This window comes from Acipenser ruthenus, chromosome 16 (assembly GCF_902713425.1).
Source record: "Acipenser ruthenus chromosome 16, fAciRut3.2 maternal haplotype, whole genome shotgun sequence".
Taxonomy (NCBI): Eukaryota; Metazoa; Chordata; class Actinopteri; order Acipenseriformes; family Acipenseridae; genus Acipenser; species Acipenser ruthenus.
Window position 1 is genome coordinate 20293199 of NC_081204.1, and position 21593 is coordinate 20314791.

Here is a 21593-nt window from a genome sequence, read left to right on the forward strand (position 1 = left end):
CTAATTAATTATTCACTTGAATCCCAGCACGTGAATTCATTAAATGCACGTGCAGTGATGTGCAATCCCGTGCCTAAATACAATTATACATTTTTAAATACACGTGAAACACAGACCCGTTTATATCCCGTGTACCAACGACTATACACCAACATTAACACACCACACGCAACATACAACACAGAAATGCACACAGGGGCGGAGCACATTGCCACACAGTAACATACTGTACAGCTATGGCCAAAGGTTTTGCATCACCCCATAGAATTATGTAACTCATTTTGCTTCATAAATCAAATAAAACCTGCCGAATAATGTTATGTTAACATATTGAATTACATACCGCTTTGTAGTTTTCCATATACAGTACTGTGCAAAAGTTTTAGGCAGGTGTGAAAAAATGCTGTAAAGTAAGAATGCTTTCAAAAATAGACATGTTAATAGTTTATATTTATCAATTAACAAAATGCAAAGTGAGTGAACAGAAGAAAAATCTACATCAAATCAATATTTGGTGTGACCACCCTTTGCCTTCAAAACAGCATCAATTCTTCTAGGTACACTTGCACACAGTTTTTGAAGGAACTCGGCAGGTAGGTTGGCCCAAACATCTTCGAGAACTAACCACAGTTCTTCTGTGGATTTAGGCAGCCTCAGTTGCTTCTCTCTTTTCATGTAATTCCAGACAGACTCGATGATGTTGAGATCAGGGCTCTATGGGGGCCATACCATCACTTCCAGGACTCCTTGTTCTTCTTTACGCTGAAGATAGTTCTTAATGACTTTCGCTGTATGTTTGGGGTCGTTGTCATGCTGCAGAATAAATTTGGGGCCAATCAGATGCCTCCCTGATGGTATTGCATGATGGATAAGTATCTGCCTGTACTTCTCAGCATTGAGGAGACCATTAATTCTGACCAAATCCCCAACTCCATTTGCAGAAATGCAGCCCCAAACTTGCAAGGAACCTCCACCATGCTTTACTGTTCCCTGCAGACACTCATTCGTGTACCGCTCTCCAGCCCTTCGGCGAACAAACTGCCTTCTGCTACAGCCAAATATTTCAAATTTTGACTCATCAGACCAGAGCACCTGCTGCCATTTTTCTGCACCCCAGTTCCTGTGTTTTCGTGCATAGTTGAGTCACTTGGCCTTGTTTCCACGTCGGAGGTATGGCTTTTTGGCCGCAAGTCTTCCATGAAGGCCACTTCTGACCAGACTTCTCCGGACAGTAGATGGGTGTACCAGGGTCCCACTGTTTTCTGTCAATTCTGAGCTGATGGCACTGCTGGACATCTTCCGATTGCGAAGGGAAGTAACCATGATGTGTCTTTCATCTGCTGCAGTAAGTTTCCTTGGCCGACCACTGCGTCTACGGTCCTCAACGTTGCCCGTTTCTTTGTGCTTCTTCAAAAGAGCTTGGACAGCACATCTGGAAACCCCTGTCTGCCTTGAAATTTCTGCCTGGGAGAGACCTTGCTGATGCAGTATAACTACCTTGTGTCTTGTTGCTGTGCTCAGTCTTGCCATGGTGTATGACTTTTGACAGTAAACTGTCTTCAGCAACCTCACCTTGTTAGCTGAGTTTAGCTGTTCCTCACCCAGTTTTATTCCTCCTACACAGCTGTTTCTGTTTCAGTTAATGATTGTGTTTCAACCTACATATTGAATTGATGATCATTAGCACCTGTTTGGTATAATTGTTTAATCATACACCTGACTATATGCCTACAAAATCCCTGACTTTGTGCAAGTGTACCTAGAAGAATTGATGCTGTTTTGAAGGCAAAGGGTGGTCACACCAAATATGGATTTGATTTAGATTTTTCTTCTGTTCACTCACTTTGCATTTAGTTAATTGATAAATATAATCTATTAACATGTCTATTTTTGAAAGCATTCTTACTTTACAGCATTTTTTCACACCTGCCTAAAACTTTTGCACAGTACTGTACTTAATGAAAAATGTGACATTTCGAAATCTAACATGAAATACTGTACTAGTATATGGCTTCCGGTAGACATTTGCAATATCATTTAGTATTTTTTTTATTTTTTATTACATGATGTTAAATTAAAGATCTAAATTATGTTCATATAAGTTTTTATTTTAATTATGTCTCAATCTTAAAATTTTAAGTGATGCAATTTTTTGCAAAGAGCTGTACATCACCTGTCACGGTTGTACAAATTAGAAATTCTATTTAAGACCTGATGTCATTAAGTAAGAACATTAGGTGTTACTATCATGGTGAAATGTACTAAAGGCACTGATTTAAAGCATGGAATTAATTCTTGTGTTCACAAGATGCATGTGAAAATGTGGGTGTGAGAGACAGACAGGCGGACAAACAGACAGCGAGACACATTCATACGGTATATCCCCACAGTCTGTTGCTCTTGATAACTTCTGCTAAATAATATTAATAAAACATTTGATCACAAGGTACTAAGCAGCCTTCCAGGTAAATGAAATGTTTAACACACAACAGAAGAACCCATTACACACACATGGCAGCGTACATTTGAATTCCTGTTCTTACCTTGTGGACGTGTTTTGAGAAACTCTGTTCAGGCAGTCTTATCCGCAGTGTCTGATAAGATATAACAGAAATGCTTGGATTATCTGCGGGGGAGGATACAGACCCAGAGATTTCTTCAATTTCCACAATGTTCCCAAGAAAGCTGGGCTTACACAACCGTTCAAAGACAGTTTTTCCAGCACAGAAACAGCCCCAGGTTCAAATGATGCTGCCAACATCAATGCTTGGCATACACATTAATAGCTTTTAAATCTATAGTATAAGGAACATAGTTTTTTTGCACTATTCAGTCAAACTTTGCATTAGCAAAGGGGTCAAACTGAATGCTCCCCTGTGCACCTCTAGCCAAAGCACCAGATTCACAAGCAGTCCAGTAAATATCATTGTGCATATCATTGTGCATATCAGTTTGCATATCATTTTGCATATCATTTTGCATATCATTTTGTCTTTTCTTGTGTGACCAGGATGGCTGGTGGTGACGTCAGACCCTGAAGACAGTGGGCACAGACAGCAGTACTGGGATATGAATGAATGCGCTGATGCGCCAGTTTAATGTAAAATAAAAAGGTTGAACAAAACAAAACACTGCACACAAAACTAAATGGCATATTGACCAAAAATAAATAGACAGACAAAACAGACAGTGGATGGACTCATTAACAAGCAACTGTTATATTTATATATTTGATCTTTCTTTCTCTTCTCTCTCTCTCTCCCGTTCTCCACTGTGAACACCCAACCCCAAGTGAGTGATATGTGCATCTATATATACAGCTGTGCCGGGATTCAATTACTAAATAATCATTCACTTGAATCCCAGCACGTGAACTAATTTGTGCAATCCCCGTGCCCACATATTAATACACATTCTATCTGCACGTGAAGTGATTGTGCAATCCCTGTGCCTAAATACAAATATACATTTTTACAACACTCGTGCTGCATAGCCCAATTTATACTCTGTGCACCTATATATATATATATATATATATATATATATATATATATATATATATATATATATATATACACACCAACAATAACACACCACATACAACATAAAACACAAAAATACACACAGGGAAGGGGCACTCTGCCACACTTGTGCACAAAAATAAATTAAGTCAACTAACAAAAATATTACAGAAACCAAGTAAAATACATATTTCTAATATATATTTCTGCTCGTCTTAAGTCAGTATGTACAGACAATCCTGCGGTCTGTTCAATTGATCTAAATAGAGGTAGAAATACTAAATAGACTCGCACACACTGCCGTATAAATACTCTAAATAGACTCGCACACACTGTCTTATAAATACTCTAAACAGACCTGTACACACTGCCATATAAATACTCTAAATAGACTCACACACACTGCCTTATAAATACTCTAAATAGACTCACACACACTGCCTTATAAATACTCTAAATAGACTCACACACACTGCCTTATAAATACTTTAAATGGACTCGCACACACTGCCTTATACTCTAAATACTTACAAACACTGTCTTATAAATACTCTAAATAGACTCACACACACTGCCTTATAAATACTCTAAATAGACTTGCACACACTGCCTTATAAATACTTTAAATAGACTCGCACACACACTGTGTTCTTATAAATACTCTAGAGACTCACGCACACAGTCTTCTTATAAAGACTTAAGGGACAGTATATACTGTAGATACGCCACTGTTTAGATCAATGAAGTGACTGACACTTCTGGTATATGAGTGTCTTTGTAGTGATAGGACCTGTGGCAGGATGGCTGGGGGGTGACGTCACAGACTAGGAAATACACACACACACACACACACACCAGGACTGCGGGGTGAGTCTTATTTAAACAAACACATCAAATACTTAAACAGACAGAAACCAAATACTGTCACCAAACAAAATGTTGGCCAAAACAAACAGACAAACGCGTTTAACGAGTAACAATTGTTGTTTTAGTTTTCGTTCTCTCCGCACTATCTCCTTCTTTCTCCTTCTCTACTACCCCCTCTCTTCTCTTTGTGAGCGGCTGATGTGCTTTTATATACATGGCCATCTCCAAATTAGTAATGAATTCATTTGGGAGGTGGCCACATTATTACTATTATTATTATTATTATTATTATTATTATTATTATTATTATTATTATTATTATTATTATTATTATTATTATTGATTTCTTAGCAGACGCCCTTACCCAGGGCGACTTACAGTTGTATACAAAAAATACATATCAAGAATTACAGTACAATTAAGAGCAAGATACAAAATACAATGACTTCAGTCCTAATAAGAGCAAATACAAAACCCAGTACGATTTGATATCGGGGCAGTTCAGGAGCAGGTCCACTACCACCACAGTTCAGATTGTGAGCATAGATGCAATCCACAGCGCATTACACACGTGTTTAGCTGGATGGGGAATTTTAACCCCATCCATGCTGCTGAACAACAATAAACCATTCCTTTAAATAACCACAAAACAATCCATTTAAATCATAATACACAAATAATACAGGGACGAGGGTACTGCGGATTGCATCTATTTTCACAAACTTCCGAACTGTAGTGGTAGTGGACCTAAATATAGACCTTTCGATCTGCTGGTGTCCAGATCATTACAATAAAACCCAGGGTCAACTGCACAAAGCAATTCTGACCACAGAAAGAAAAGAACAACAAGACTATATGAGTGTGCATACCAGCCCTCTGTAAAGGCACTCACAAGTTGTATCCTATCGGACAAGCGGTTTTCTAGGTATGTGCAATGTCTGATTCAATCAATGTCAGATTCAATCACTTCTTCTTAGGAATTCTGTGCTCCTTTTGTTTCTCTCTCCACCATCATTACCAACAATACTTGACAACTTCTTGCCCATTCCCCCTGCTTGTCACACATGTCATATGTATGCTTATTTTGTCTGCTTCTCCGTACATCATCTGATTATTCCTGCCCATCTGTTTGTTCTAATTTTTTGCGTACGTGACTGAACTGAAATAGAAGTGATGTTGAATAGGAATAGGCTACAATGAAAACGCATTACACTGAAAATGAATGACAGGTGTTCCTGCAACAATAGATTCTCTTTCACTTTAGCTGCTGTGATTATAGCAGATGCAAAAGAACCACAATAGAGCAAAACATTCTTAATTTACAGTGTAAATCAGTATGAAGTTGCAGATGTTTTATAGTTCAAGTTAACTCGATTTTAATCTACTTTTTAAAGTGGAACTGCAAGAGAGCTGCACTGCATGTGAGGGCCCCAATGAAGCGAGTAGGTTATTTAGTGTACAGCTATTTCTTTGCTTTACATTATGATCATGTGTAATGGGCAGAGTTGTGTGATGCCCTCCTATACAGATTCTGGAGCCTGGCTCTTTTGCACAGTGGTTAAGGTCGCCCGTTCGCAGCTAGCCTCCACCCTGTTACGTTGGTGCTGTGACTTGAATCTAAAAGCTGATCGCCGAGGTTAAAGGGTGAGAGTACAGTTGGCAGCGTTGTGTGATACACTGCCATTGCAGATTCCGGCCCGTGTCGATGAGGTTAATAGTTCTATAAACACCATCTCCAGGGCATCCAACACAGGCTGCATAATAATGTGTCTCTTCACACCCTTCCCAGCCTGCTATCTCTTAGCTTTCACCCCAGCTCCTACTCCCACTCAATGCCATACCATGACATAAATCTCAATTACAATTAAACTACAAAATCCTACAAATACAAACTGAGATTGCTTCGCTCTGCCTGGTCGACTCACACCCTTTCTTCTCCCTTTCATATACCTACACAGGGGATGTTTGATGAACCTATACCAGGACATTTTAAAGCCTTTTATAGCACTGGGTAATCACCCTGCATTGCATTACCATCTACCTGTGGTTATCCTGCGATTACCCCTAAAAATACACGGTTAATGCAATCCAAGGGGATTCCCTGGCGCTTTAAGACATTCTAAAAGATCCATCCATTACTTAGACAGTAACTTTTTCATACATAAGGGAAACATATCGGTGACTTTGAATGACATGGGCAGCAGTGTGGAGTAGTGGTTAGGGCTCTGGACTCAATCACAGGTGGGGGACACTGCTGTTGTACCATTGAGCAAGGTACTTTCTAGATTGTTCCAGTAAAAACCCAACTGTATAAATAGGTAATTGTATGTAAAAAAAATAAAATAATGTGATATCTGTACAATGTGAAATAATGTATAATGTGATATCTTGTAACAATTGTAAGTCGTCCTGGATAAGGGTGTCTACTAAGAAATAAATAATAATAATAATACATGTACAATACTGTGTAGCATTGTTGTTGTTCTTTAAGAGTAATGAAATTATACAAAGTGTTCCCTATTTACAAACATATTTTAAAAAAAAAAAGTAATTAACACAAATACTCAGGCTGTTACATGTTTTTCTAAGACATCGCTGTGATGCACATTTATTGCATATCAACTGGTACAATGCAGCTTGTTTAATTGTCACAGTACCCCCATCGAAACAGAAAGAAAGCGTACATACCAAATTGGAACTTGTGTGAGCAACTGTCTTTTAGCACCCTACACCTAGAGAATTACCAGACGCAGACACAAGTGCTTAACTCAGTTGAAGCTTTATCACGGCTAATAGGTGAAATAGACTGAAGCCAATGAATGAAAAGTCTGCTGACAAGTGCTTGAGAATCCAATTTCAAAAGTACAATTTGTTCTTTTTTGTGTTCTTAAAATTAAGGTTGAAGGATAATAATCTGTTGTTACGTACAGTATATGTTATTATTTTTATAACGATATGAAAAAGCTGCCTAGCACTTGCTCTCAAATATGTTTGGGAGGGAATATTTCTGTGTGTGCTGCAAGCCCCACTCCCCCCAAACCCCAGTTTGGCATACAGTGCTACAACATACCACTATTTCCATTAGATGGCTTTGATCCTTTCACTGCAATGGTTTTCCTTTCTACCTCACTGTAGCTCGCTAATTCACACTATGACAACAATGATTGAGCAACGATTGCAGAGTTCACTGGTAAAGCAATGCAAGAGACTATTAAAGCCTTCTGCATCATCCAACAAGTTCCCTTTCAGATACGGGGTGTCTCTCTCCAGTGCTATCAATTTTCACTATCATAGTATCAGTACATTCACAGCTGGTTTCACAGACCCTGGTTAGCACTAATCTTGGACTATCCAATGTTACTTTGGGTTATGTAGTCTGGGATCAGCTGTTTATGTTGAGACACAATGCATAACTTTTCTGTAAAATGTTGTTATATTTTAGCAATGAATTTCAAATATCTACAGAATTATTGACAGATAACTCAGAAGGCGTGGAGGCACAGACTGAGTTTACAGATCTGAGGTTTGGGGGTGCAGTACATGCTTTTTGAGAAATTTCAGGGACCCCAGAGATTTGCTTACGAAGCACAGGTTGGAAACATTTGTTCTATCCCAGCTGGTTGCTAAACAGCCCATGATAAACTAGCACACACTATTCCCTGTCAGATACAGCAGTAATGTATTAATTAAACACCTTGAAAGGGCAACAATGGCATGCTTTAAGCACACAAACCGTTGTTTAATTTCGAGTGGAGTGCACCCCTGGTAATAACCCCTGCATGGTGTGCAGGGTGAGGCACACATGCTTGAGTCCCGGCTATGCAGTGGACAGTCTTCACTGGGCATTCCAGAAGGAGAGTTGCTTTTATGTGTTTTTATTAAATGCAAGCCTACCAGTAGTTAATACAAGAGCAACACAGTCAAGATTCATGGAATTATTTTGTTAGTGACTTAGGGGTATGTGTACTAAGATTGGGCAGTCGCAGTGCAAACATACCGCAATTTGCATTTTTGTTGCGACACTTAGCAAAGTATACATTTTGTCATATGTATTATAAGAAAATATGTTAATCAAAAAAGCTGCAATATACTCATTTAAATACGTGTTGCGTCTTTTTAGCGAGATCTCTATTGCGAGAGTCGTGCTACATTGTTCAAATAAATAGCGGCAGTTGAGTTGTGGTTTGCTGCAGCAGAGTGTGCCCGATGCTAAAACATCACTGTCACTGTTTCTGACTTTCTGAAATTGCCACTAAGTGAGAGACAGTGGGAACCTGTAGGCTAGTGTTCTTCTCTGACAGCACGAGCCTCCTCAGATCGCTGCTGTCCAATTGAAACTGGCGGCTGAGGTAACCTTCCCCCTGTCTCTCTCACAGGCAGCCACTGATTCCTGAATACTTCATTTTGTTGTTGACAAGAGTTTGTGCAGGAAACAGCAGGCAGTGGCAATTTTGGGAGCGAACTCATGCTGCACTTCAGTCCGTTTCATCAGTATCCGCCACCTCAAGTGCCCACTAGCCGTTTTTGCTCAAGTGTGGTGTTGAATCCTTCCTTAGCAGCTGTCAGCCGTCCAGACAGGTAGGGTTAAATAAGCCAGGGAAGTAGTATACGCTGCATAACCTGATCCCCTATATGCTGTATTGCCTGTGGAAGGGTGGTGGGTAATTCACTGACACACAGGACACAGAGAAGTAATTTGGGAACACCGCACAGGTGCCCAGTTTTATTATAGGAACGTAATTTCCTTTCAGCCCGCAGAGGGCGCTGTTGTCTGTGGTCTGCCATACCAACTATGGTATCGACAGAGCCACAACTATACCGGGGCGGTACAGGATACAGGTGGATAAACAAAACAATAATCAAAAGGCGAAAGAAACAGGAAAAATAAAACACAGTAAACAAAACTACAAATAAAAGGTGCTGCGCTCGGCAGCTTAACCCCAACCGTCGCTACCCGCACGGCCCGGGTCTCCGTCCTACACTAGCGGCTCCCTCAGCCTGCTATACTCTGTTTTCGGGGCTGCCCAAGGTTTTCCCCGCTACCGCTACTTCTTTCTTTTTTGTCTTTTTCTTAGCTGGTTGTTGGGATTTCCGTCCCCGCAGCCTTTACTCCAGCGCTTCCGCACGCCTTTTACGTCTTAGAGGGCAGACCTGAGGGAACAGCAGAATGTTAACTTATAGGGCCAGCAATTCCCCCAAGACCCGCCTCTCAGCCACTCAGATCGGAGGAAAGCCCACACACCCACTCTCCCACCTCTCCGTGTCACTGCCATGACTGACAGGTGGACATTGACAAGCTGCTGCCCTCTCCCTGCAGCACTATGAACACATCAGAAGAGTCAGCACATGTCTCCCCCTGTTACATGCCTGAATGAAAGGGAAATATATATAACGTCTCCGCCGATTTTCAGCCACCCCACTAATGACATTTGAAAAACAAATTGGGCAAGAGCAGTAAAACATATTATTAAACAACCAGACACTAGGTATTTAGAAATCGCAGCTTAGATTCTCTTTTGTACCAGCTCCCTGTGTGCGCATGGAAACAACATTTTCACAAGCCATCTACGAAAACAGCATGAGAACTTTACGGATAGCTAATTAACATATCAACCCCCACCTTTCCCCTTCATTTGCATGACGTCGGGTGTAAAGCCGTGTTTTTCGAGTAAAATAAGTGGAGCGAATGGAACCCCGAAAAAGCATTTTGTACGAGACATTTTTCTCGAGCAAATGTCTCGAGCTAAAACAAACCCGCCTGGAAACTCCACCATTGATGCATTTGAGTATACACCTGCACAGAGCATATACAATATACTTTAAACATGTGCGTTGCTGCTGGTAGATAGGAGGCTGTGTGGTCCTGCGGTTAAAGAAAAGGGCCACGAGGTCCCCAGTTCAAATCCTGGCTCACTCACTGACTCACTATGGAACCCTGAGCATGTCGCTTAACCTCCTTGTGCTCTGTCTTTCAGGTGAGATGTAGTTGTAAGTGACTTTGCTGCTGATACATACCCTAGTCTCTGTGAGTCGCCTTGGATAAAGGCATCTGCTAAATAAACAAACAATAATAATGTTTGATAAACAGAAAGATAAATTGTGTTTTTATGAAATGCAAGACTGCCAGTATCTACTGTAACTGTAAGGGCAGCAGTGTGGAGTAGTGGTTAGGGCTCTGGACTCTTGACCGTAGGGTTGTGGGTTCAATCCCTGGTTGGGGACACTGCTGCTGTACCCTTGAGCAAGGTACTTTACCTAGATTGCTCCAGTAAAAACCCAACTGTATAAATGGGCAATTGTATATAAAAATATAATGTAATTGTATATAAAAATAATGTGATATCTTGTAACAATTGTAAGTCGCCCTGGATAAGGGTGTCTAAGAAATAAATCATAATAATAACTGACACACAATGACTTTGTTTGCATGCAGTCTTTTATTTAACTTAACTAAATCAATATAAAAGCTTAATCCAAGCAGAATAAAACCAGTTCCAGTATTTATACTTGGCAAACACTGTTTGAAAATAATGTACGAATAGTAGAGTTTATATAATTAGTTTGAAATACATTACAGTACTTGTGTTATATTCTGTTGTTTGTGCTCTGCATGATCCTCTATTGTTTTCTCTTCTCTTCAACCTCAATGCTGATAGTTGGGAGGAATATCAGTGTTGCACAGGTCCACTGTGCACAAATTCAGTGCGGAGTGCAGCGCTTATATGCTTCCCCACCTCACTTGCCTGTCAGATTTAAGCAGCACTTGAATTCATTAGTTTATTTATTTTATTAATTTTAATTACACAGCTGAATCTACAAAAACATCCTGAAACCAGTTGTTTAGATCTGTTGTTTCAGGCCGGTTGTTTAGTTAAGCACACGCACGCATGCACACACACACACACACACACACACACACACACACACACACACCCACCAATATCTAATGTGCATCTGATATATTGATTTAGCATTCAATGAATAAGGTTTGTCATCTTTGAAGAGGTCATTAAAAAAATCGATTTTATTTCACTCATATAATACTTATACTTATACATTTACAGTATCTCATTTAAAGGTGCAATTTTACTATTTTAAAAACTGCTTTTGATGTAGCTATGTTTGCAACCTCAAAGTCCATATGGAAAACATAATCTCTTACTTTACAGTATGTGCATCATCACTATAAAAAAAATAACAACAACAAAAACATTTGCAGCTGAAGAAACATTTTGTAACAGGTGACAAAGTGAATAAAGGTGCAAAGAGATGAAACATTTTATTTACATTTAGAGAACAAAAACAAACTAGAAAGCCAATAAGATCCGGTTCCTGATGAGGCAGAGTGCACAGAAGAGTAAACTATGGATGAAATGTAATACAAATGTACCCAAGAATCTCAGTTTGGTACAAAATCAAATACAGGTGGTGAGACTGAATGTCACACTTACAAACAGAATCAGTGTGGAGCCCTTCAATATGGATTATTACAGAAGAATTAACAAGAAACCTATTGCATAACAGCGGCCAGAGCCTGGAGCGTTTTGCTTTCACAGCAAGCAACGTTAGAATGAAAGTCTCATATGTAGCCTGTCATCTTCTAGGTGTACTAGGTGTTATCAACACATGTGTGGAATTCCAAATGCAGTAAGAACATATTTTTTTCATGACACAAATTGGATTCCCCATTGGTTTGGCCTCTTTCTTTGGGGGCAGGGTTTGTTTCAAAAGAGATACACTGAATGGTCCAGCAGTGAAGAGTATGCTCTCTTATTGGTTCAGGCTTCTGACTGATGAGTCATGAAAAAAAATGTAATCTTATTAAAAGTTGAGTAATATCAACACAAATATAAGGGATTTTTCACTTTATTTCTAAACTCAACATTGTATTGAGAGGCTGTCACATTGACTAGTACTCCAGCATTGACCCACTGCCACTTAAACTATCCATTTGTTTTTTAGAGTACACTCTTATCTCTGAACTCTGAACTCTAAAATCATTACCAAAAAAGAAATCAGAATTACAGTATTATGTTAAGCTTCAGACCTTTAAAATAGCTTCTAGAGGATATTTCTGTCGAGCGCTACACTTAAATTAAGGGAGCAATGAATTAAAAGAACTGTGAAAAATAGTTTCAACATGTCCATGATAATATCCACTGCTGTTTTAAAAAAGAGATTCAGGCACTTTGTATTAAGGAGATGGTTGAGTAACAAATGTACGTTACCTTACACACTGACGAGCCAAAAAGGAGAGACTGCAAGTAAAGTAAGAAAATCTCAGTCTGCAATATCATTATGAGATCCTCTAGTCTAAATACGATGTGTCTGAGCTGTAAGCGACTGTTCAGCCACAGTCACACAGTTCCTCCCTCAGCGAAGTGGCTGCATTGACTACATTGGCCAGCGTCCATCAAGACAGTTTCCTGGGTGTTCCAGGAATGGCAATACTAGCAAAATAAATTAAAAAAAACACCACCACTAGTCATGATGGATCACACCCTGAGGCCTGTGCAATGCATTGTACAAACAGCAAATCAAAGAAACTTCCAACACTGGGCAAGAGGCACCTGTTTCCACTCAAACTAAGTCCCAGGAATGATGTAGTACATAAATCCGCCATGATCAAGCTCTTCTAAACATTAGTTTATTATTGAACATAGAAGATTAGTTCACAGATTGTAGATCCCACCAAAGTTTTCGTACACTGTGTTGCATGTGCTCCGTGAGCTGTTCATTGTGTTGATACGTAAATAAATCCTGTTTGCTTGATTGGCTTATCAACTTCAACCTCTGTCTCGATCTCCTGCCTGTCACTCAGCAGCAAATGCATGCACCCACACGGCAGACAGCTACTCTGTCACAAGCATTAATATCCTGAACAGTATCTTTCTAAACAAGGGATTTAGGGGAGCTCCCTAATAAAAGCTGAATCTCAAAACAATAATTGTGTGAATATAGTAATTGTTACAGCTGTGTATAATGGTATTTAAAAACAGGATTCATTTATCCGCCTTTTTACATATCCGCCCTTACTCTGGTCCCACCACAGTCGGATATGCGACGGATTACTGTACTACCTACTCTGAAGCCATTCTATAATTGTTTGTAGGGGTCAGTGTAGGGGACTCTGATACTGACAAAATCTAAATGCATTTAGTTAACATCCAAGTAATGCCCCATGCAGCAAATATAAAAGGAAATTATATGAACAACCACTGCATTATTAAACACGTTTTTACAGTCACTAGATCTTCTATTCAGCAACAACCACTTCAGCTCTACAGAATTTCTAAAAAAAAAAAAAAGCACATATTGAACCCCGTTCATAATGAACTTGACAGGATGCTGAGCCAGTTGAGATGGCGAGACATCTGTCCACTTGAGAAAAAGTCAGTAATCAATAAATACTGCAGATCCAAAACACTGCCAGATCCAAATGAAAGATGAAGACATGGACGTCTACAACAGCAGAGTCAAATGAAAGATGAAGACATGGACGTCTATAGATCCAAATGCTTTCCTGTAACTGTGTTATTCCTGCTCCTCCTGGGGGTTTTATTAACCCTTACAGGGGAATACAGAGGTGTGTGAAGATGTATGGTTGTGCATTTTTAGGATGAGGGTATTAAGATCCAGTTCCATTGAATACAGTTTCATAAATTAGCGTTTTAGAAATCCGGGCAATGTAATTTCAGAGAAGAGGAAAATCATCATATACCAGAGAGCCTGCCCCTCATTAGCTGAGGCCAGTGATGAGAGAACTTCACTGTTCATGTCAAGGACTACAACCTTTACAAAATTAGCTTGCCTACATGCTGGCTATTGTTCTTTATGTCTTTTGTAGACACTGTACTCTACAAAAATAAAATGCCAGGTAAGTCACAAAGAACAATTAGGTGCCAGGTTTTCTTTTCAGTTCTTTACTTGGAAAGGATATTCATGAAATGCTTTAGTAACATCCCTAAATTGAGTTTAACATATACAAATTACACCATAGCAAACATTACAATTTTTACATTATAATAACATACAAATTCACAACAAGATCAATATAAAACATCATAAAAACCTATTGCCGACTCTCATAAGCTGTACAAAGCCGATTTGATACAAAGGTATGCCTGTGCTTGTGAAATAAAAATTGTTAAAATTCAGAGTGACTAAAACATATAGAAAACATACCTTATCTGACTGTAAGAAACCACAAAAAGACTACTACCAGTAGATTAACATCTGGACTGACTAAAGAGAAATAGTTGTTGGCCTTAAGTTTATATAAAGGGAATTCAAATTAAAAAATGTGTTTTGTGCAGTTACTGGCAGCAGTGCAATCAGCTGCCTTTGTGCCATTAAAAATCCTACTGTTAGTAACATCTGCCTTAAAATATAGGGCACATCAGTACAGTCTCTAGATTCCAGGAGCACGTCACGTTTATATTGCCGTTTCTAGCAGGTGCATAAGGAAGCGTCCTAGTGCCAAAAAAAAGATCTCCTACGTATGACTTTCTCGTAAACAGGATGATTTTTTTTAAAGTCTTAGGTAGGAGATACTTTCCCTTTAAACTCGTACAGATCTGCCTTCAGACAGATGAACAGGCTTGTAATTCCAGACTACTCAAAGTATTTTCTACTATTAACAGCAGTCTTAACTTTCAAGTCATGTACCCATTGCGTCATGGTGAAATACATTACCGACTCCAGACAGTTAATCACAACATTGACAGAAAACAAGTAACATTGCTTTTATTTTAATGAACTGTGATTCTGTTAATGTCCAATTTAAACAACATCACAGTTAGTTTTAACTAAAGTGGACACCTGAGCAAAAAGTAATAGGATATAATATAACCAAGTTCTTTGTATAGTCAAAAAATTGCTCCAAAGACCTATTAGAACATCTTTCAATACTACATCATTTCATACAACAGAACACTGCAGCTCGCAGAAGAACAAGAGCCAGAGGTAGAATTATAAAGTAGAAGTATGACTAAAATAAACGTACTTTACAAAATAGCTTTCTTTTAACAAATAGGTAGCTTCTTAACAAAACGCATTGTCAACAACAACAACAACAACAACAATAATAATAATAATAATCACACAAGACCCAAAACACACATGCCTGTGTTACAGCACATCTATAATTCCTACCTGTACATAAACAGTATCCGAATCAAAGATTATAATTCAAGAGTTATTGCAGTACCACATACCTGTTCGGGAACGTGCTTTTTAAATTCATGGGTCCTCGTCCTGCAGTACTTTTCTTCAGTGTAATAATTGCTGGTATGGGGATCCTCCCGCTGTCCGTTCTCCTACTTTTTCTTTCGAACACTGAAGCTGAATGTGTCACTGACACGCACTAAGAGAAGGCGCTGCTTCCTTGAGCAGGAGCTATTCGCGCATAGTGAAGCGCGGTGTGACTGCAAGCATCTTCACAAGAGTGCTGACAGTCAGGAGGTTGGGGGTAAAGATGCACGGGAGCCCTGCTCCGGGAAACAGGAGGGGCTTCAAATACCACAACACCGCTGCCTATAGACAGTATGGTGTAGACGCGACCAATCAAGAGCGTGACTAACGTTAAAGGAGCAGGTCAGTACCGCAAGACCTCACCTCTTTTAGACATGCTGGCGAAGTTACATATTTGTTTATTGTTTTCATTATAATTTGGCTACAGTACTGCACTTGTCACCTCATATGTCTTCTGAAGAAAAATAAAATATAAATGTGAAATATTACAAGAGCTAGCCTATTGTTGCAAGTTACTTGTTTAATTTTGTTAGCACAGACAATACGCGTTGTCAGCTCTTCTAGAAGTGGTTCTCAAACTGGGGGGGGGGGGGCTGGGCTCGGACTGAGAGGTCCCAGGTTTTATTTATTTATTTATTTATTTATTTATTTAAATTACAGCGCACATCTTAACCTATGCTATACGGACAGATACTTTATTTGTGCTTTATTGGCTATTTTGATTGGATCGCCAATAATACTTCCAGTCCACCAATCAGAGGGTTGCGTACAGTACTCGTTGCGATCCCGCCTTCTGGAAGACTGGTATACAGAAAATAAAGACGCGCTGGTGGACAAGATAAATAATGTGTTCAATATCAAAGTGGATACGAGAATGGCAGTGATGAAGCCAATTTGCTGGAAAACCATCATCACTGCAATCAATGGATTTAAAAAATCTGGAATTGATGACCCAGAGGCAGTGTAAACTGCACGTGCTACTGTAGGACAGTTATTTTTATGTAACACATTCTGTGAAGAATAATTAAATAAATAACATTTTATTTAACTCAAGAATTGAATGTTTTATTGAATAACATTAATTTTCACTTGAGGCAAATATGTTTGTTTTTATTTAACTCAAAAACCGAATATCTTTATTGAAAAAACAATGTTCACATAAGGCAATTTTTTTGTTGTTGTTGTCCTACTTTTAAAACTTTTTAACATCCCTAAAATTATAGGCCTTATCAAGGAAGATTAAATCGCTCTGAATCACAATTGTGATATATGAACATTTTGTTTCCTTCAGTGCAAGATTCATGTGCCCAAATATAGTTCAGCTAATGGTGTATGGGGTCCATTGTAACATAGCACCGATACCGCTTAGAGGCATCTCTTTTTAATTTGGTGAGCCCTTATTTTTATTTTTGTGTTAAATGTATATTTTATCCTGCAAAGTTTAATGAATAGAGACAATGGAGTACTCATATTTAAGATTAATGCCATCTGTTGCATAGGTATGATAGCTTTTAGTTTAATAGAAGAAAAACAATGATCCAATCAGAAACTGCGATAGAAAACATATACAGAACAAATACCATGTCACATTAAATGATAAGAAATTCAATATCTAAAAAAAATTCTATGAAGTAACCATTTCATAAATAGAAATATTGAGATATGTAATGTTTTTATGCAGGAAAGGCCTGGTTTGCAGATTAGACACTGAAGGATAGCACTGAGACAGAGATAGAGCGAGATGGAAAGTGGAAATCAAAGAGAGAAGATGCAGTTCCTTAGGCAGAAAAGGGACTAGATTTGCAGTAGTAATCAGCAATAAAATAGAATCTCAGAATTTGATATTATTGAATTGCTACTGTGTAATGTAATGACTACCTGTTGTGTTGAAATAACATTACAAAGACAATAATATAATTTATTCACAAAAACATTTTTGAAAGTAAAAGATTCCACTCTGAATATCACCATTAGTCTCTGTATTCACTTTCAAAATGATATTAGATCAAACATTGCCAAAGTGAAAATAAAAACCTGAGATCTTCCCCGTAGCGTTGACGTTGGAAGTTATTCACAATATTTCCTTACTGTCCCAGTTTAAGGACTTAAAAATCTGGTCACCTTATTATCAATGCAGGCATCGTGCAGGTATCGCAAAGTCCAGAAACAAAACAAAACGTTAAAACGTTTTGCACTGTATAAAACTGAGCTGATTTTGCCAGTGCTTGTTAGTCTATTAACCACTTTGAAATGATTTCGAAGCAAATAAAAGCATTTTCGTTTCAGCTTTATTGTTAAAGATTTCACACGTGGCAATACTGCCCTACAATTACTGCATGGTAGTACTGTGATCGTTCCACTGTGTTATGTTATGAACCATAGTTTTAAAACTGAGAGACAGCAAATAATTATCATAAATGTTTAGTGGTTTTTAAAATTAAGGGCCATATAAGAACGATAAATACTGTAACTGATAAGGCCGTCTTTGTTGTTCTCCAAGTTGAGGCAGTTATATTGTAGATAGATTATGTAACGAGTTATTGTAAATGAGATACTGTTTTAGCAGACATATTTAATTAAGTAAACATTTATTTGAATGTTTTTAGAATTGAAAGTATAAATGCAAAACTGACTTTTTTTTGTGAACGTGCTGTAACATAGCAAATCCACCAAATTTAATTTCAGCCAAAAGTACCACAGACAAGAGGAAGGAAAAAAGTTTGAGAACCGCTGTTCTGGAGTAAATTCTTGGGCATTACTTTCACTGTTTAAGCTTCAAGTCCATACAAGAGTATATCGCTCCAGAACGAAGGCTCGCACAGCGTAGCTCTCGCAGGGCCTAATTACGTATTAATCCATTTATAATTTTTATTTGAATTATTAACGTTAGATGTGCTATATAAACATGTCCTGGTAAGAACTTAACTTGGTAACAACAATTGTGCATGCAGCAGTACCCTGTGTGAGCTGCCTGTGACAGCAACGCTGTGCGAGTCTGCGTTCTGCAGCAATACCCCTCTCAGTCCATACTGTGTTGAAGTTGCAGCAACAGAAAACACTCAGTTGTTATATGATTATAAATCGGCCACTGTGTGTGACTGAAATAAGTACCAGCGGGACACATTTCACACAAAAGCCAATGCACCACAGATCCTAAAATACATTTATCTATTTGTTGTTGAGTTTCTTTTTAATGCTGCAATGAATGTAAAAGCCGTTTTCACCATCTAAACATTTTAATGCTTTAAACTAGTTTAGTTTAGTTCCCTGGCAGGCATAAGATCTCCTACTCATCACTTCTTTTTAAGCCTAAACAAAAACAATCAAACAAAAAAGAAAGAATGGGGGTCCCAGCTCCCCTTGGATATTGTTCTGATGAATTGTATTTACTTTGTGTTTGAGCTTTAAAGCAGACACTGCTGAGTAACGCTGTTTATACTGTCCATGCAGAATGAGAGCTGGCTGCTGAGTAACGCTGTTTATACTGTCCATGCAGAATGAGAGCTGGCTGCAGAGTAACGCTGTTTATACTGTCCATGCAGAATGAGAGCTGGCTGCTGAGTAACGCTGTTTATACTGTCCATGCAGAATGAGAGCTGGCTGCAGAGTAACGCTGTTTATACTGTCCATGCAGAATGAGAGCTGGCTGCAGAGTAACGCTGTTTATACTGTCCATGCAGAATGAGAGCTGGCTGCAGAGTAACGCTGTTTATACTGTCCATGCAGAATGAGAGCTGGCTGCTGAGTAACGCTGTTTATACTGTCCATGCAGAATGAGAGCTGGCTGCAGAGTAACGCTGTTTATACTGTCCATGCAGAATGAGAGCTGGCTGCAGAGTAACGCTGTTTATACTGTCCATGCAGAATGAGAGCTGGCTGCAGAGTAATGCTGTTTATACTGTCCATGCAGAATGAGAGCTGGCTGCAGAGTAACGCTGTTTATACTGTCCATGCAGAATGAGAGCTGGCTGCTGAGTAACGCTGTTTATACTGTCCATGCAGAATGAGAGCTGGCTGCAGAGTAACGCTGTTTATACTGTCCATGCAGAATGAGAGCTGGCTGCTGAGTAACGCTGTTTATACTGTCCATGCAGAATGAGAGCTGGCTGCAGAGTAACGCTGTTTATACTGTCCATGCAGAATGAGAGCTGGCTGCAGAGTAACGCTGTTTATACTGTCCATGCAGAATGAGAGCTGGCTGCAGAGTAACGCTGTTTATACTGTCCATGCAGAATGAGAGCTGGCTGCTGAGTAACGCTGTTTATACTGTCCATGCAGAATGAGAGCTGGCTGCAGAGTAACGCTGTTTATACTGTCCATGCAGAATGAGAGCTGGCTGCAGAGTAACGCTGTTTATACTGTCCATGCAGAATGAGAGCTGGCTGCAGAGTAACGCTGTTTATACTGTCCATGCAGAATGAGAGCTGGCTGCTGAGTAACGCTGTTTATACTGTCCATGCAGAATGAGAGCTGGCTGCAGAGTAACGCTGTTTATACTGTCCATGCAGAATGAGAGCTGGCTGCAGAGAGCAGCAGTTTGATTGCAGTGTTTCTTGACTGCCAGCAGCACTACTCTCTTTCTCACTGTCTGACGCCAGGCCCCTCAACATTAATAGCTTCTTCTTCAGTCTGGCCAGCTGTACACGACATTTGGTTATGAAATGCCATTAAAGATGTTCCTTACGTTCTTGTGACACAACTGAAAGTGGCACCTGCATGGGCTTCATTTGTATCCAACTGTCCCCTTGTCAGCTATGATTCACAGTACAACCTACAAGAATGTCTTTCAAAGACTTTCAAAGACTTTACTGTAAGAGTGTTTGTATGCCTTTTGACAGTCTAGTCTCACCAACCCCACTTATTTCCAAACTAACCAAGTCGATATTATCGACTTGGAGTCGATATTCCTTAGAGAGCAGCTCGGTACAGGTATGAAATAGCACAGCTTTGTAATTTTCTTATTGTTTAAAATCACTTTGCTAATACTTTTCTTTTTCAGTCATAACATCCTGATGATTCAAATTCAAAACTTATAATCCCCCATGTGGCCTCACTCTCTGTCCCGAGTGTCTGTGAGCAATAAATCAGCAATACTACATAGAGCAATGCAGTATTTCTTCCACTCACTGGAGCTGAGTGTTGCACAGGGGACAGGTTAGTGGTGCACATTGTAGTTCCACTGGGGGCTGAGTGTTGCACAGAGGATAGGTTAGTGGTGCACATTGTAGTTCCACTGGGGCTGAGTGTTGCACAGGGGACAGGTTAGTGGTGCACATTGTAGTTCCACTGGGGCTGAGTGTTGCAAAGGGGGCAGGTTAGTGGTGCACATTGTAGTTCTACTGGGGCTGAGTGTTGCACAGGGGACAGGTTAGTGGTGCACATTGTAGTTCCACTGGGGGCTGAGTGTTGCACATTATAGTTCCACTGAGGGCTGAATGTTGCACATTGTAGTTCCACTGGGGCTGAGTGTTGCACAGGGGAGAGGTTAGTGGTGCACATTGTAGTTCCACTGGGGGCTGAGTGTTGCACATTGTAGTTCCACTAGGGCTGAGTGTTGCACAGGGGAGAGGTTAGTGGTGCACATTGTAGTTCCACTGGGGGCTGAGTGTTGCACATTGTAGTTCCACTGGGGCTGAGTGTTGCACAGGGAATAGGTTAGTGATGCACCATTGGAGTTCCAGTCGAGCTAAGAGAAAAGACATGTTTCAGTGTCTTAAAACAGATGTGGTAAATTTAAAGAGAAAATGAAATACAAGCTCATTCTAAACCACAAGAAAGGATATGTTATTTACGATAACTGAGATATGTCAGATCCATAGTGGCTCTTTAAATTGGAATAGTGTCCCCTAAGACTTGCATGGATCAGAAAGTTTGTTACCTTATAAGTAAGGCTGTGTTTTTTTTTTTTTTCACGGTTATCACAGATTTCACGATTTCTGTGAAATGTACCCA

General features: G+C 39.4%; 1 protein-coding gene across 1 annotated transcript in view; it reads right to left on the minus strand.

Annotated features, from left to right (window-relative positions):
• LOC117412616 (5-hydroxytryptamine receptor 2A-like) overlaps positions 1-15834 on the minus strand; it is a 192231-nt gene extending 176397 nt beyond the window's left edge. The window contains exon 1 of the mRNA XM_058989010.1: positions 15605-15834. The gene's annotated coding sequence lies outside the window, so the exon portion shown is untranslated. The remainder of the gene's footprint in view (positions 1-15604) is intronic.
• Positions 15835-21593: the final 5759 nt, after the last annotated feature.